General features: G+C 44.1%; 1 long non-coding RNA gene across 1 annotated transcript in view; it reads left to right on the top strand.

Moving 5' to 3' along the window:
- Nucleotides 1-4283: 4283 nt before the first annotated feature.
- LOC146199943 (uncharacterized) overlaps nt 4284-16646 on the top strand; it is a 49946-nt gene continuing 37583 nt past the window's right edge. The window contains exons 1-2 of the long non-coding RNA XR_014704782.1: nt 4284-4401; nt 10586-10687. This is a non-coding gene — a long non-coding RNA (uncharacterized LOC146199943). The remainder of the gene's footprint in view (nt 4402-10585; nt 10688-16646) is intronic.

The following is a 16646-nucleotide window of genomic DNA, read 5'->3' as shown; positions in this document are numbered from 1 at the left end:
CATACCGTGCAAACCATCTTCTTCCTCTCGTTCTACTTGGACACAACCTGAATTGTATGTAATCTGTCTGCTCAAAGGAAATAGACATAACTATCATTGAGAGCGCGCATGAACGCGCTCACAGAGAGGGCCTTTTGAAACCCCGAAAAACCGCCGTATTATTGCCTAATCTGCTAACTTTAAAAATAAGCAAAACTATTTTCCTCTACCCAAAAGCTAAAAAATTCAGACAACTCAATTCGATAAGACTAATCAGCACGTGTCCGGTTAGCCCGTTAGAAGCTGTACGCTTTTGCCCAGAACATGGTGGCAAGTACAAGATCCGCTTCGATAAACTTCTCATGGACGAAAACCGGTATTTTTATGATGCCGAATCAGATTCCGTTTTAGAGAACAAGCTATAGCGGCAATCGCCGGCAGCTAGGCCTGCGCTTTCTCCTCGTCCTCTCTACTCAACAGTTTGGAATAAAAAGACTTCTGATAACACCATGGCAGTTATGCTTGCAAACATCCGCAGTTGTTTACCCAAAGTGATAACAACACTTACATCGCCATTTTTACGCAATCATGGCTAAGTTCTGACATCGAAAACCGCGAGCTACTTTATGATGACAATGTTTTCGCCATTCATAGGTTGACAAGGAGGGGCGCAGGGGAAGTGTTGTGGTTGCTTTTGTAAAATCTAGTGTACCCTCATTTCCTCTCAAAATTAATTGCAGCCACGAAATAATGTGTGTCCGAATATTCCTGCCGTCAATTACAGTCATTATTACTTCTAGCTAGCAGTAATAATGACTACTGCGCGCCTGGTTGCGATCGTTCTTTTGTTGACGAGCTTCACAGTGTATTTTTGAACTTGCATTCTCTTTGAACTTGCACCAAGACGGATCATCTGTTCCCACTGAACACCATTCAGGCATCATGAATTCGTATTCTTCATCAGTTTTCCCCCACGACCCCCCTCGCCCCCCCCCCCCTTGGACATGCATAATTTCCGGATTCAAAATTTTCACAGATGACTCCAATTTGCTTTACAGCAGATGGTATTATAAAAATAACTGACAATCTTAAAACATTGAATGCACCTGGGCCTGATGGAATACCTGCGAAATTGCCCTAATGTACTAAAGACATTTCCAGTCAATTCCTGAAAGTAATATTTGAACAGTCTGTATCAAAGTGTGAACTACCTAAGGATTGGAAAAAGTGTGCCCGTGTTCAAGGCTGTTACCCGAGCAGACCCATGCAATTATCGCCCCATTTCCCTGAGATGCAATTCCTGCAAACTTCTGGAACACGTAAATTTTTCCCAAGTCGCATAGCATCTAGATCATAACTCTTTCTATTGCATGAAGCAGCATGGTTTCCACCCCGGTCTCTCCTGCGAAACGCAGCTTTTTGAATTAACAACTGATCTTCACTTAAATCTGGACTCTTCCTTACAAACTGACATCATTTCTTAGACTTTTCTAAGGCTTTCGATCACGTACCCCACCATCGTCGTATGGTTAAACTTTCTGGTCTGTCCATTGACCCTATAATTTTAGCAAGGATACACGGTTTTCTAATAGATCGTTCTCAGAATACAGTAATCGACAGTCATCCTTCAAGTCCTACTAAAGTACTCTCTTGTGTACCGCAAGGATAAGTCCTTGTCCCTTTCCTTTTTCTTATCTTCATTAATGATCTTCCCTCTGGTATTTCGTGCAATATTCACCTCTTTGTAGGTGATTGCATTCTTTATCGCCGCATAGCTTCTAACCATGATCAATGATCACTCCAGAACGACTTGGACATAATTGAACGATGATTATTTGATCGGCTTATGCAGCTAAACATTTCAAAATTCCAATACATGCAAGTATGCCGCAAAAATTCAAACCTCACTTGAACTTATTCGTTGCTTCCAAACACCCTAACGCAAGTCCAATGCAACCAATACCTCGAAGTCACAATTTCCAGAAATTTAATCTGGTCCGAACTCAACTTAAAATTAGCAGCCTATGTATCCAAATCACTCGACTTCATCAAAAGGTCATTATACTTGGCCGCTCCTTCTGTCCTTAAATTAGCATATGAAACGTTCATACGTACCAAACTTAAATATGCATCTTCGATATGGAGCCCTCATCAAGCGTACTTAATTAACACCCTAGAAGCTATTCAGAACCATGCAGCACGTTATATCCACTCAAATTATGATAGAAACTACAGTATCACCGTTTTTGAATCAACACTCAACCTGCTACCACTTGAGAACTGTTGAAAAGTCTCACATCTCTGCCTCTTACATAAATTATGTCACAACTTCCCTGACCTACGTGTCTCATTACTTCCACCTTCGACCAGAACATCGAGTCGTCTCTTTAATTCCTTGAGTGTTCAGCGTTTACGTGGTTCTACAACAGTCTTCAATAAAATATTTATACCTACAGCAATACAATATTGGAACCAACTACCATACTACATTGTAAACGAGTGTGACGCTGCAAAATTCAGCGATGCACTAATCGAACATTACAAAAAATGAAAGATTATTCCAGTGCTTTGACTCGTACCATTTTATTTTTCTTCTTGCTCCTGCCTCCTATGGCCTATGTATTGATTATAACTATGTATTTCATGATATCACTATGATATTACCGTGATATTACTATGTATTGATTACAACTGAATGTAACATTTCACATGTATTCTATTTTTTGTTATTTTTGTGGAATGTATTTGTTTGTGGTAACATTGCATCATTCTCTTCACTTTGTATTTAAACTGTTCTCCCCCTCATCCTGCTTATCTAATGCCCAAAAAGGGCCGTTAAGGATGCAATAAATGAATGAATGTACAAATTTGCTGATAGCAAAGAAGTACTTTATACGCAGCTGCAGTCGCCGCAAAATGCCCTGCAATGCGAAGGTATCGTTCTGCAGCGTTCATAAACCCGGAATTACACTCGTGGGCCCATAAACAAACGTGCCTTAAGCTTAAACAAACGTCCTTCAGAACACTCGATGATAATATGTGTCACAATTATACCAACGCTTGTGGCAAGCGCCACCAAAGAAAATAGTTTTCTAGTGCTCGTCCTGCTCCTTGCGGCTGCGCCATGCTTAAAATTCAAACTGAATGCGCCTCGTGGCGATTTCGGGCCATCTTTTACACCAAGCGTTAGGTAGCCCGAGTGGCTGGTTGGGTGATCTAGTTTCAAACGCCACTTCGTGTGGAGCGACAAAACTAGAGGTTTGGCGCCATTAATGAATGAGGACAGTGCTTCTCCGTAATAAGGCGCGCGCATCGCATGAAAAGAATGGCATGCGCAGATCGCCAAACATGTCAAAGCGCGGATCATGAAAAGGTAGTATTGCGATGCGAGTTCCTCACTGCAGAAAACTGCTCCACCGTATCGAACGCCTATAGTCTGGCGCGTCTCACAGAACGGCTCTCGCAGCCAAGAGTAATAGATAACCCTCATGAACGGCCGCTTCGTAGCGCATGACGGGACGTGGAAAGACAAGAGGCTATGCCCTAACACCACTACTTAAAAGCACGCCAGTGCCAGAGTTATTGGCGTCGAAGCGGTGGTTGCACAAATACAGGTAGGTGTTTACTGTGATGTCTTCTACGTAGATCATGCATTAATCTAGCAGGGGAGAAATTCACCGCAACTAAAATGAAATGCCACGTCATGCCGTTGAGTTAGCTGCTATCACTCCAAATTCTATGAAAACAATCAACAAAACTTTTTGCATATTTTATGGCTAATAGCTTTTAACATATTGTCCTCATTTTTTCAGAACTTTTAAGTAACAATCAATATAATTGTGATGGTGTCGTAGAGGTTTATATTGTATGCTTCTGTAGTGGAAAACACAGAATAAATATTTCAGGCCACGCAAAATGCTTACAGAAAACTATAAAACTTATGTTGCAAATTTGTACTGCGTAGAAAGCTGCACGGCTTCACAGTGTCGGAAAAACTCAACTGGCTTTTGAAAACAAGCGTCACCTGACATCTAGTTTGATCTCATATGTGCATTGTCTGATTTCACTCAAATGTTAAAGTTGAATTTATGCACTCACATTGCAAACCTGACGAGTTTTCTTTTATGTTTATTAAGAACGATGTCAACTAAGGTTGACTTTAAAGTCATGCAGTGCGTTATTTTTCTTTTTAATGGAAGCATTATAATGACAACTATATGGATCAACAGCGCATGTTCGGTGCTGCTCACAAGAAGCTTTGAGACACGTTTAAAGTGGCATATAAAATATAAATGAAGGTTCGTTATTTCTGCATTTATACGTGGATGCTTCTGTCCAGACTCAAACGTTTCGCGATTAGATCGTCCTACATGGTAAAAGGTCCTGCGCGTCTTAAGCCGCACATTTTTGTAGAAACATTTCGTAAGTTTTTTCAAACTATTTCTCACTATAGGGATCTGAAACGTTTTTGTACGACGTTGCTGAAAATGAAATGCATATTTGCAGTGCGGTTCACGTAATTATCGCAATACGGCCACGTAGTCTTTTTTTCCGTTGCATACTGCGCATATGTCTCTATGTGCATAATCTCGCACCAGTAATCAAAATAGTAGTATTTTAAGCAGCAGTGCTGTCGACTTTACCTGGTTTCTGTTTTTATATCTGTAAGGTATCGCTAGGCACCCCCGGATTAGCGGCTATGTACTCAGTACCTCGTGGTAGGTTTGCTTGTAGCATGAATTGGTGCTAGCTGCATGCAAACGAGAAGGCGCCGCGAATCACCGGATAAAGCAGGGAAAGCCATTAGAGTGACGAGTGTCACCGGGCGGCTGGCAGGCGATCGAGTCCCCAAGAGGGGGAAGTTAAGCTGCTTTGTGCATACCTGCAGTATGCTTTTCATACGAGCCGACACGACACCGCCGTCGCGGTTGAAACTTCCGTTCATAGACACGCCGCGTCCAGACAGAAAGGTGACATTCGGCGCCGGGGGAAGAGTGATGGGGAACGTTGAACAAAGGGGAAGACGTACGTCCGCAGGAGGACCGATTGACCGGGCGTCTTTTCGTCGCGCCGCCGCTAAGCCGGAGGTCACGGACTTTGCAAGTTCTAGGAAGAGCGGGGGCGCGAGACGGCGGCGGTCCGCTAACGACCCTGCTCATTTGCTTTGATGATCTTGACGCGAGAACGCGGCAAGGTGTACAGTGGAATGTGGGCAGCATGTGACATTTTGTGTTTTGTGTTTTTCTTTCTTTCGTTGTGGGGAAAGGGTTTCACTCACACTGCTGAAGTTGCACGTGGTCACGAACCAATCATGTTGAAGTTCGTGGCGATTGGACGCAACTGAAATGTGGGCTGGACACGGAGAGCTTAAAACCAAGCCCGAGAGACCAGTCGGATGTTGTTAGCTATGGCTTGATGTGTACATCTTCGGCTAGGCAGAGCTAGCCAGATCCATGTATCTTTTGCCTAACCTTGCTGTAAATATTGCTAAGTTTTGTATATAAACTTAAGTTATTCTCTTTGTAAATCTCAAGTGTCGTTATCCATATTTAATCGTCTCTGATCATCGTCTTGGACGGGGCGCGCCTGTGGTGCAATTTGAAACGTCTTCAAGTCACCGAAAAGAACCTAATTTCGAGAAGAACAACGAAAATTCACTATATCATTAGATATATATCCCAGCTCATCACCCCAGCCCCCTCATCATCCCAGATATATCTCCCAGCCCCCCCCCCCCCCTCCCCTCTACTGAACTTCTGGTTGTTGCCGCTAGCCACCCAGATAAGATGAAATCTGTGTCAGGACATTAAAATTTTTATCGGCAGCTAAATAATTGTGCCCTAATTCATATTTTTGCGAGAGGATATATTGTTTGTGTGCAGTGGAATGAATGAACAGTAGGTGAAATATTAAAAGCGATAGCTGTAATACTGCCTTCACTGCAACTTTTTTGCCGTGCGTGTCGTGTGCGCGTCTTTGACTTTGAAACGAAGGAATTCACGTGGCAGCTGTAACGTCACTCATCCGCTGCGCGCCACCACCGAAACCGATATAACCGCTCTCTTGATATGTGTAGCTATAAAGCCTCCTTCGTTGTTTAGCCTGTGCCAATGGATCGCAACAGCGCTCAATAATTGGACGGCAGCAGTCATCTTGGAGTATCCAGGTGAAACTTCTCGTGAATTTTCTGCGTTCACACAGGCCAAAACAGATCATTCAACTGAAATAGCTCGCCGAGCGGCTGCCGCACGGAAACGAAACGAGGCGGATCGAGCAAAACATGCAAACGTTTTTGCTTTGGTTACTAAGTTTAGAGGGGTAAAAGCTTTGCCTACCTCTTTTAGCAGAAAATATATTCTGTGCATATAATACATTTGCTTAAATCTTTCAGCTAAACGTTCAAGAAATGAAAGAAGACATTAATGTGGACAGTAACCGTCTTTATTGATGTCAAATAGGTTATTATCATGAAACTTTCGCGAGGATTGTTCAGAAATACTATCCTCTGACTTAATACACTGTTTATTTATTTTTCTTCGCTAAGTTCGGAATGCATATACTTATGTTAGCTCTTCGAAAAGGGCACCAACATGCTTGCGCCTAACATCCAGTAACTCTTAAGGTCCTTAATTCAGCTGCTCTTCATACGCTCCTTTGCCTAAAGATTTGGTGCTTTGTAATTTCGATTTTTCAACACAGCATTTCATCACGAACTTTATTACTGATATATTTGTTTTAATAGAAGCGCGTAGCAACGGCAGATTTACGTCGGTGCGCAAGGACAGCTACTTTCTTTACGCAATGTCCATAACTTATATTGACGCCCTTTAATCCGGGTGTACGGGCAATTTTTAGGTGCAACCTTGTTCGAAAGTCGTGAAGGCAATATATTTTCGTCTGGGCCAGAAAATGGAGCCATCACGCCGTCATTAAAATCAAAGATAATTTAAATAGTAAGGAAATGATTTTTTAGAAGTGTCGCATAGCATTTCACGGCCCTTTTTATTTAATGGAGCCGCGATGGCTGCATTTTGCGGTAGACATGGTAATCCTTTGGTTTCAGGACTTTTAACTAAGACTACAGCTAATTATCTTAAAATGTGCCGCCCCTGGGACAAGCTTAATTTGATTTTGCCCCTCTGCCACTCGGCTTTCATATTCTGGTTACAAGGGCGAACTAAGCGCACATTCCGGCATCAAACCCTTGAGGGTGTCTTTAGGGGAGGTTTTGTACGGATGCAAACAAATGTGGATTTTATGAAGAAAGAAGCCACGGCCAGACCACGTCAGGCTGCTTGCACAAAACTCAATAGGCTCGAGCAAGGCTTGCGATGGAAATATGGATTTTGTGCGACCAAACCTAGGCTATCCCACTCGGGCTGCCTGCGCCAAACCTCAGTTGGTTCCGCTTGGGCTGTGGTGGGGCTGGCATACTGTGCTGGCTGCTTCCTGCCCGAATTGGCCCATTGCGAAATACTTTAGGGTATATGCCCCGCAAAGGCGATCCTAGGAACAAACATCTTGGGTGGGTAAGGCTGTAGAAAGGGAACGGCCATATGATGCCAGTGGCGGTGCTTTGCGTGTCACTTTGGGGCAGATATAAAACAAATGTGGTCCTTAAACAGAATGAAGAAGGGTTAACCTAAATGCCGCTCCCCGAACAAAGACGCTTTACGCCGCTTTGTCTGTGGCAGAACTGGAAAGCAGCAGTGCCTGCCTGCCACCCATATGGGAGTTACTTAGAGGTTATGGTTGCAAAGGCAACATATATTAAGGCGAAAGCCTTGAAAAGGTCATAAGCGCGAAAACAATTTGTGCGTCTGCCGACGGTGACACCGTCATTGTCGAGAAACGAATTAATTGATAGTGGAACAGAATGTTTGTGTAGGTAGTGGCTGATAAAATATGTAAAGTATGTTGACTTTGAATGCTAAACAATTATTTATACACAAAAAGTAAAATCGACTTCAAAGTAGCCAAAAACGTCGATTTATTGTGCAGCCGGAACGCAGCCATGGATGACAAAATTGTGTAAAAGCGTGTAAAACGTTGCAAAGATTTAATAGAGGGCCTCTTCATTGCTTTACGACATCGAAACGTCATTCAAGAGTAAAAGAGGAAACAATAGCGCCAAATGAATAAGAAAATCTCCGGAAAGTATTTCGTCTTACCACACTTAGGAGAGATTTAAGTGTCACTCGGAAATTTTTCCGATCTTATACTGCATAAAATGATGAGCCAAATCTGGCCTGCTAATAGAAAGCCACTAACTGGTGCCCTAATTGGGCCTTAGCTGAGTTTACCAATCCTGTATGTCTGTATCCTATCTTGTATAGCGCCTTTTTGTTTATGTAACTCATATTATACACTCTTATAAACGCCTGTCCCAGACTTCTCGGATAACAGTTCTAAGCGTATACTTTATAGCAAAAAAATTGATCATGTTTCGCTCTTACAAGTATGTCAATTCCGCAGGACAGCCTGAAAATATTTTGCAATAGCTATACCGCCTTTCGTGTACGCATCGGGCTAGCTCAAGCTCTTCTTGTCTTAAAGATATTCAATAGAGCATCTAAATAAAATTAAAAAAAATTAGACAAACATGAACCAGCCCATGTTATACTTCTGCTGGGGCAAATTTTAGCTAACATGCATCACCAATGACGTTCTCTTATTACTGCTGGATAATTTATAATGGAAATTTTTTCCCACCTTTTTCGGGTTCAACAGCCGAGCGATTGCTGGGACGTGAAAGTCTTCAAGATCTCTTGAGGGTGCTAAAAGCCGCAATATTATTGTTCCTCTGTCGTTTTATTGCACAGTAATGCTATAGTCAGGCTGCGTAAATGACAGGGATCACATAAAGCGAAGAGTTAGCCGCTGTATCGCAGTGCCCTGGACTGGGGGACGCCAACCGCTCGTCAGCCTCGGCTGAAGAGGCGAAGAAAAAGATCCCCGAGGAGTCATTAAAGTTCACTCACTCACTCTATCGCAGTTCTTTTATGCCGCGCGTGACCTAAACTTTATTATTACATCTTAGCCATCTCTGAGCTGAAGCCGAAACCAAAACTGGCAGGGAAAATTGAATTAGAAACTGTTTAGTGGTAGTAAACAAAACAACGTTGCTATGCACATACAGGAATATATTTCGCATCATTAACAAGAAGCAAAATGGCGCAAAAATATGGCCTTTGTCGTTCTTAAGTTTCGTGTGGTGTCGACTTTTGACTATCTGGGGCTGATTTGCTCAGCCCTATTTCGGCTGTCCACATTAGCACAAATTCGGACGGTGATACATACGTGGGAAGCGCAGCAGCGTCCCTATTGGGCACGATTTGCAAAACCAGCAGGGCCCCGTATTTGGGGCTGGCCACATGGGCGCAAAAAAGGAACCTGCACTGCATAGGTAGCGCTGCAATTGTCCCGCAGTGTGACTCAAAAATGCTGCTGTTGGCCGCTTGGTTCGTGATGAACGACAGAGAACATTCGGCACCATTACTGATACGCGTGTGTCAGATAACGTCCTTGTTCAGGTGCTCTCAACCTTGCCCAGTTATCTGACACACGCCACACAAAGCTTCGACAGAGCGCGCAATCTGATTTCTGTAAGCTCATGGAGGTGGCCTGAAAACGCCCTAAAACGCCGCCTCAGAAGTATTTGCTCTTCTCGCTAGGATATGTGTTACGGCGCAGTGATCGACACAGCAAACGTCATGGTAGGTTGCCTATAGGGTCGTATGAGGAAAGTGGCAAGGAGCACGCTGGGCACAAATTTCAAAACCAGCATGAGCCCCAAATAGGCAGCCCGCAAGGTTCAACCATGGACCTTCTATTCATAGCCCAGTTTTTGGCTCTTGGGTACTCTCTGTCACAACGCTGCTTCATGTGCTTGTGACATTGCTATAGCGCTTCTGAAAAAAACTTTGCAATGTGCATCTAAATTTTGCTAACATTTAAACTTTTGACCCGTCCAGATGCCTTGTTCATAGAATAAACATTGTTTTTATGAGGCTTGCTGCAATCTACAGTAGCATTGCATTCAAGTTATGTTTCTAGACATGGCTGTTGATCGTTATATTTTTTTAGTATCATTTTCAATCTATCAACGAGGAAGTAGATTTTCAACACCTCTCTGCACGTATCTGTTTTGTTACTGATTTACCGATTCGATGATCTTCGCCCTACTAGTTCATTTTTGATAGCGTCCTCAAAGATTTCCCCTTACATTGACCGTAGTTTACAGTATAAATTGATGGAAGTGCAGTGCACGTTTGCTGTTCTCAGCACAAGTGAACACTCAGTAAATACATAAAAAATTGTTAGAAGATGTGAATTTCATGGAACGTCATCAGAAGATACTAAAATATTCAAGCTTTTAGTTTATGTGAATTTCGCGGGATAATATATGAATATACGACATTATTGCATTTTTTTATTTAAAACAGCCGTTTTGTCATTCGACCTCTTAAGTATGTTCGCCTTAAAATCAAAAAGCATTTGTAATAATCGTTAGGGTTTATACAAGGAAATGCTTTTCTTGTACACAAGATATAGGAAGTCAAGCAAGTATCCTCTCTATTAACCTTTCCGAAAATAACTTTTACAGGACTGCCGAAGGACATAAAATAAGCATACGAAGGCTTAAAATGTTGACTTTTAAATTGCCTTGCATACTTCTGCTACTTGGTCTCCTCTGTTTACCAGAGCAGTGAGTATCATTTAGAATTTACATCATGAAATGAGCGCTCAGGTAGTTAGCACTTTTTGCCTGCTCAAATTTTCAGTATACATTTTGAACTTTAACACATCCCAGCGCAATCTCATAAACGTTTTCCAAAATTTCTTACCCAGAAAAGTCTCATAAATTACAGCCCATTATAAATCCAGGTTTTGAAAAAAAGGTACATGAGTGGGTTATGCCCGCAGAAAATACCGCGTACGTATCTTAAAGAGAAGTTGCAGTTTAAAGAAGTTTTTACACGCGCTTGATATAGAACCATGGCTTTTATTAATGCAAAATTATTTAAGGAATCATGAGAGGGCTCCGCAGGAAGTGTGCGCAGAAAGTGTCCGCTCCATTGTAGATTAATAAGACCACTGAAGGTGAAATCAAACCCGGCCTCAGGTGTTCGAAACGGGGAAGCTTGCATCACGCAACAATTACGCTTTTGTTTTTATTACCTTTAGTTCACAAACACTGTAGGGTGGTCTATTTCTCAAATGCGAACCAGGTGCATGCACTACCTCTAAATATAAAACATTCCAATTGATAACTTTTCTACAACATTGTATAGTCTGATACACATTGCTGAGATTTCAGCACATCAATCATTGGTAAGCAGTATACAAAAAAAAATCGGGTGGGTCTCCTATGAGGATCAGAGTGGCGAAAAGCCATTCGAAGTTTCCAGTTACTATACAAGTCTAATACCATTATCATAAATACAATACCCTCATAGGTTTCTACGCCTAAGAACCGAATTCGATGGGGTTTAGAAGTTAATATTGGTGCAAAGTTGACTGTAGGACATCCCTAAAGAAAAATCCCAATCGAACAGTCTATAGGTTGTATTCACTGTTGGCTGCCACGCGAGGGACGACGGGAGAAATGAAGCCATTCTGCTTCCGGTCCGCTCATAGCCTAGGTTATCGTCGTCGTATATTCAAGTTTCGTTTGGGTAGTTCGGAAGATCCAAGGTGCTGTGAACTCTATAATTTGCTACAATAATTGCCAATTGCGCTGTCTACGGATTCGGCAATGGGTCCTTCAGGAGTAAAAACTCTGAGAACAGCACAGCTGTCATCTTTTTGGGGTAGACGCCTGCTGTGGCGGGTCTTGTACAATTGCTTCTTCTGCGTCGTTTTGCTAAAGAACTGCCGTGCTGATTGTCCCGCTCGATGTGATACAAAACGCGGTCATGTATGTGCAAGTTAACGCGCTTACTCAATGACAACTTCATAAACATGCTACTTTCAACCCTTGGAGGAGAACCTTCCGGACTGCTGCCCTTGTGCTCCTGGTACGTATATGGAGCTTAACGGCAAGCGCGCTAAAGCGCTAGGGGAAAGCTAAGAATAACTCCAAGCAGTTGCTCGTCACTTATAAGCTTTTACTAGCTTTTTCGTGTGACTATGGGTACCAGAGCAGGCGCTGACCAGACATACCACTGCACGCACTGCAAGCTTCGGGTTAAGACGATCGCGATACAGAACAGAGTGGCGCCTGCTCGTGCCTGCTTTGGGGCCGTACTTGTCAGTCCCTCAAAGCCCTCTTTCCCCCGGCGTTTTAGTAGAATACATTTGGGCTCCAGGGTGTGGCTGGAATGCTTTCCGCTGCAAAAAAATAAAAGCAAAAGGAAAGTGTCGTTCGTTTATGAATCCGAACTGCGAAAACGCTGCTTACGGACGGAAGCAAAGCGGCGGAAATCGCTGACTTAAGGGTCACCATCTACAGTATGCAAGAATATCCTAGCTCATTATAGTCACGAAATGCACGATCGCGATAGTGCTTCACGATATTGTCCGTCGTGTGACTCCACTAGACGTCATCTTTGGTATGCGACGACTGGGCAGCGTTGCGCACTTGATGAAACAAATGGCGGACAGCGCTCATGCGATGACGTCAAGTGGTGCGATGACGTCATGTGAAATGAACCTATCAGCACATGTCAACAGTCCCCGGCTTTCTGCAGAAAATACAGTTCACATCCCGTGACACAAAGGTTTATTTTTTCTTTATTCATGTCTACATAGGCAGAGCCACAAAATGCAATATAAAAGCGAAAGGTTTCAGAGCAGCCTGTACAGGCATTTTCTTTTACACGCTTCAATACGTTTTGTCTCGGCCAAGTAGAATATATTGACAGGTACACACGAAAAAGCAAGGCTAAGATCTTTGTAAGGCCTTTTGCTGGTCACATCGGTGAAATCTTAGACTGAACATAGGGTATATAAAAACCGTGTCGCTTGATCAATTGCACTAAACTAACCAAACACGCTTTGCACTATCTGCATGCGAAGCAGTTGAAACAAATAACATTGGTAAAGGTCGTGGGAAGCGTTGCTGACAAATGGTACGCAGAAAACAATATTTTACATCTTGTAAGAATAAGAAACCCTGAACAAAATGATGCAAAACAAAGTGCAACAAAGACAATCCATTGTCATCTTCGCGGTGAGAAAGGCTCGTTCGACACGTTGCGTTAAATGAAGCCCATATATTAACTTGAAAACCCTGTGCATCGTTTGTATATTGCTCACACCACGACGACATGATGCTTGAACATGAATAAAGGCTCATCAGATGAATACTCGGATTTCTTAGAAAGGTACGTTTTAGACCTGTCCTCCATGGTTCGCTAGGGTTTTTAGCGCCATGATGTGGCTCCCAAAGAAACTACTACCCCTCCCCTCTCGCCGTGCGTGTCACCTACATGATGGCGCAAGCCTTGGTTTTTTTCTCTTCGCGATGTTGTATGGGAGAACCGTTAGGGGTCCTTCTACAATACTCAAGTAGCTGTGGGCAAATAAAGAGATTTCAGCAGAGCTTAAGACGACATACACATAAGTGCTTGAGTTGCGAGACAACCTAGAGGAGACATGCAGCATGGCACATCAAGGTCTCAAGAAGCCGAGAGAACGCTATAAAGGCTGCTACGACAAGAGAGCCACAAACAGAAATCTCAATCCAGGCGACAGGGTTTTGATCCTACTGCCCACGGACAACAATTTATTATGTAATGGAAATGACCCTACTAGTGACACAGAAGAAAAATGATGTGGATTATGAATTATTATTAAATGACACCAAGAAGGTATTTTATGCAAACATGTTAAAGAAATGCAAAGGAAGAGTTCCAGCACAGAAAGAGTTAGGAGACAAGATCGCTTGCTCCGTAATGGTAGGAGAACCAGATGATGTTGCCGAGATGCCCTCTTACAATTTGAAGAAAAGTGTAGGATAGAAAAAGGCATTAATAAACCCCAATTTGAATGAACACAAAAGATCACCGATAAGAGCTCACTAAAAGTAAGGGAGATATCGTTTCGGATGTACCGAGGAAGACTGACATATGCTGCAAATTAGAGCTCTCTACAGAGCGACCAATCAATATGAAGCAACAGCCACTGCCATTAGTGGCACAGGAAACAACTGAAAAGGATGTGCGGGAAATGTTGGAGTTGGGTATAATCCAGAGGTCATGGTCTGCATACAATGACCCTCTCGCGGTCGTCAAAAAACCTGATGGCACCAACAGTTTGTGCATTGACTTTCGTTGGCTTATTAACATCTTGGTACCCGATGCGAAAGCTATTTCAAGAGCGGAGTTGGTGTTCACTAAGGTAGACAACAAAAAGTTTTTTCCAACTTTATTTAGCTAAAGGGTATTGGCAAATACCAATGGAGGAATCATCGAAGAGAAAACAGCCCTTTTCTTTGCAGCGGGATTATTTCAGTTTAGGTTCATGCCCTTTGGATTGAAGACTGAATCGGCTATTTTCACGAAATTGATGAGGAAAGTTTTGGGTGGGTTCGGAAATGAGGAACATTATACCGATGATATCCTAGTGGCGACCGATACATGGACAGAACACGTAGTTACGCTAGAGAGGTGGCGGTGGGGAACTCTTTTATTGCTCCCAAAAACAGGGGACAAGTCAAACGACCGATTGCGCTGGCATAGAGGAGATCCGCGGGGATCCCTTGGGATGCCGCGACCTCCACCGCGCGCTGAATAAGCCAGCGTTGGTCTGCTGCTCCGAAGTACGCAAGAGAGACTCCCATGTCTCTGGGGTGTTTGAGAGGTCTGTGTTGTAGTGTGTACAAGTCCACGCCATGTGTATGAGAATGGTCGGAGTTGAACAGTATTTACACATGGGGGCTATCTATTCCGGAAGGATCCTGCTGTATAAGATGGGGTGTGGGAAGCTGCCAGTTTGTAGTTTGCGCCATTGGACGGCCTCGCGTTTCGTTAGATCGCGATGTGCGGGAGGATATGTGCATCTTTGGAGTCGGTAGTGCTGGAGTATGTCCGTGTAAGTGGTGAGTAGACAAGCGCGTGAGATATTAGTGTCAGCGGAAGCAGGGTGGCTGATCATACTCTCTGCACGGCAGCTGAGATCTCGAGGGAGAGTGTGTGCCTGGGCGTTTCCGCTGAACGACTCGTGGTCTGGAGCCCAAAGAAGTAAGCGAGATGTGGAAGAGGGTGCTGTAGAACGTAGAATGTGTAACGCCTGGCAAGAGATACGGCCAGCATCGTAGTTGCGAATAGCCTGTTGAGAATCACTGATGACGACTTTGGTGTTAGGGTAGGCTAGCGCTAGCGCAGTGGCAGCCTCTTCAGCTGCGGTGACTGTTTCTGCATTGCGTATGCTGCGGGCTGTGCACCAGCTGCGATGAGGGACGAGAGCTACCGCCACCATTGCTGGCCTCGATGAATGGTAAGAGGCGTCCGTATACATGACGTCGGGATGTCCTCTGAATCGTTTCTCGAATTGACGACCCCGGTCGGCCCCTCTCGGCGTAGTGTTCCGGCTGCATCCGTTTGGAAATGGGAGGAATTCGAAGATTTAAGCGATATTCCGTTGTAAGTTCAGCGTAACTTGGGGCCGATCTCGGTGGGGAGATCTCAACTTGCTGCAGTACGACTTGGCCAGCGTGTGAGAGTGAGAGCCGCTCATACTGGGCGATGAGGGTTGTTTGGGTCATTTCGCTCCAGGTATTGAGTATTCCGAGAGCCATGAGCTTATGGGTAGGTGTGGACATGGGAAGACCTAGGGCCGTCTTATATGCTTTTCGAAGTGACGCTTCTAGCCGTTCGCTTTCGGTACGAGTGAGACGTAAGGTCCAGAGTAGGTGATGCGGCAGCAGATGAAAGCTTGAACGAGGCGCAGGAGGTTGGACTCTCGCATGCCATGATGCTTGTTGGAGATTCGCTTAAGGAGGCGTCTGATCTGTACCACCAACTAGTCGGTGCGTTGGAGCGTGACGTTGTTGCGGCCGTTAGCCTAAAGGGGCAAGCCTAAGATCCTGATGTTATTTATTCGAGGAATCGGGTTTCCTTGCACCTGGAGGTTGATGTCAGGAAGTATCTTTGGAGGGCGTCGTCCCGGGAAGCGATGATGTTATACTCGGACTTTGTCGCCGAGCAGGTGAGGCCAACTGTACTTAGATAATTCCCTATCCGTTCGATGGCGGTCTGTAAAGTCTCTTTAATCTGGCCGTCACTGCCGCACGTGATCCTAAGTTTGAGGTCGTCAGCATAAATTCTGTGATGCAGGTGGGGGATTTCGGCCAGTAGCTTCGGCAGGCGGCCTATCAGTGCGACGTTAAAACGCATTGGCGAAAGTACGGCGCCTTGCGGCGTGCCACGGTTTCCCGGAGAGATGATGGAAAGATCTCCCGTGCCGGCTTTAAGTTGCACTGTGCGGTTGGTGAGGAAGTTTCGAGTGTATGCATACGTGCGATGTCCAACACCGAGAGCCTGAACTTGCTGAAGAATCGCTTCATGGAGGACGTTGTCGAATGCCTTGGCAACATCGAGGCCGATGATGACTTTCGTGTCTAGTGTACGACTCATGACTACCTGATGACGGAGAAGAAGCATAATGCCCGGGGCTGCTAGATGAGGGCGGAAGCCGAACAATGTGTTTGGTAGAAGATGGTT

The sequence above is a fragment of the Amblyomma maculatum genome, chromosome 2 (assembly GCF_055883805.1).
Source record: "Amblyomma maculatum isolate TAMU_Amacu chromosome 2, ASM5588380v1, whole genome shotgun sequence".
Lineage (NCBI taxonomy): Eukaryota > Metazoa > Arthropoda > Arachnida > Ixodida > Ixodidae > Amblyomma > Amblyomma maculatum.
The sequence above is the reverse complement of the archived record's forward strand: the minus strand, read 5'-3'. Positions and strand labels throughout refer to the sequence as shown.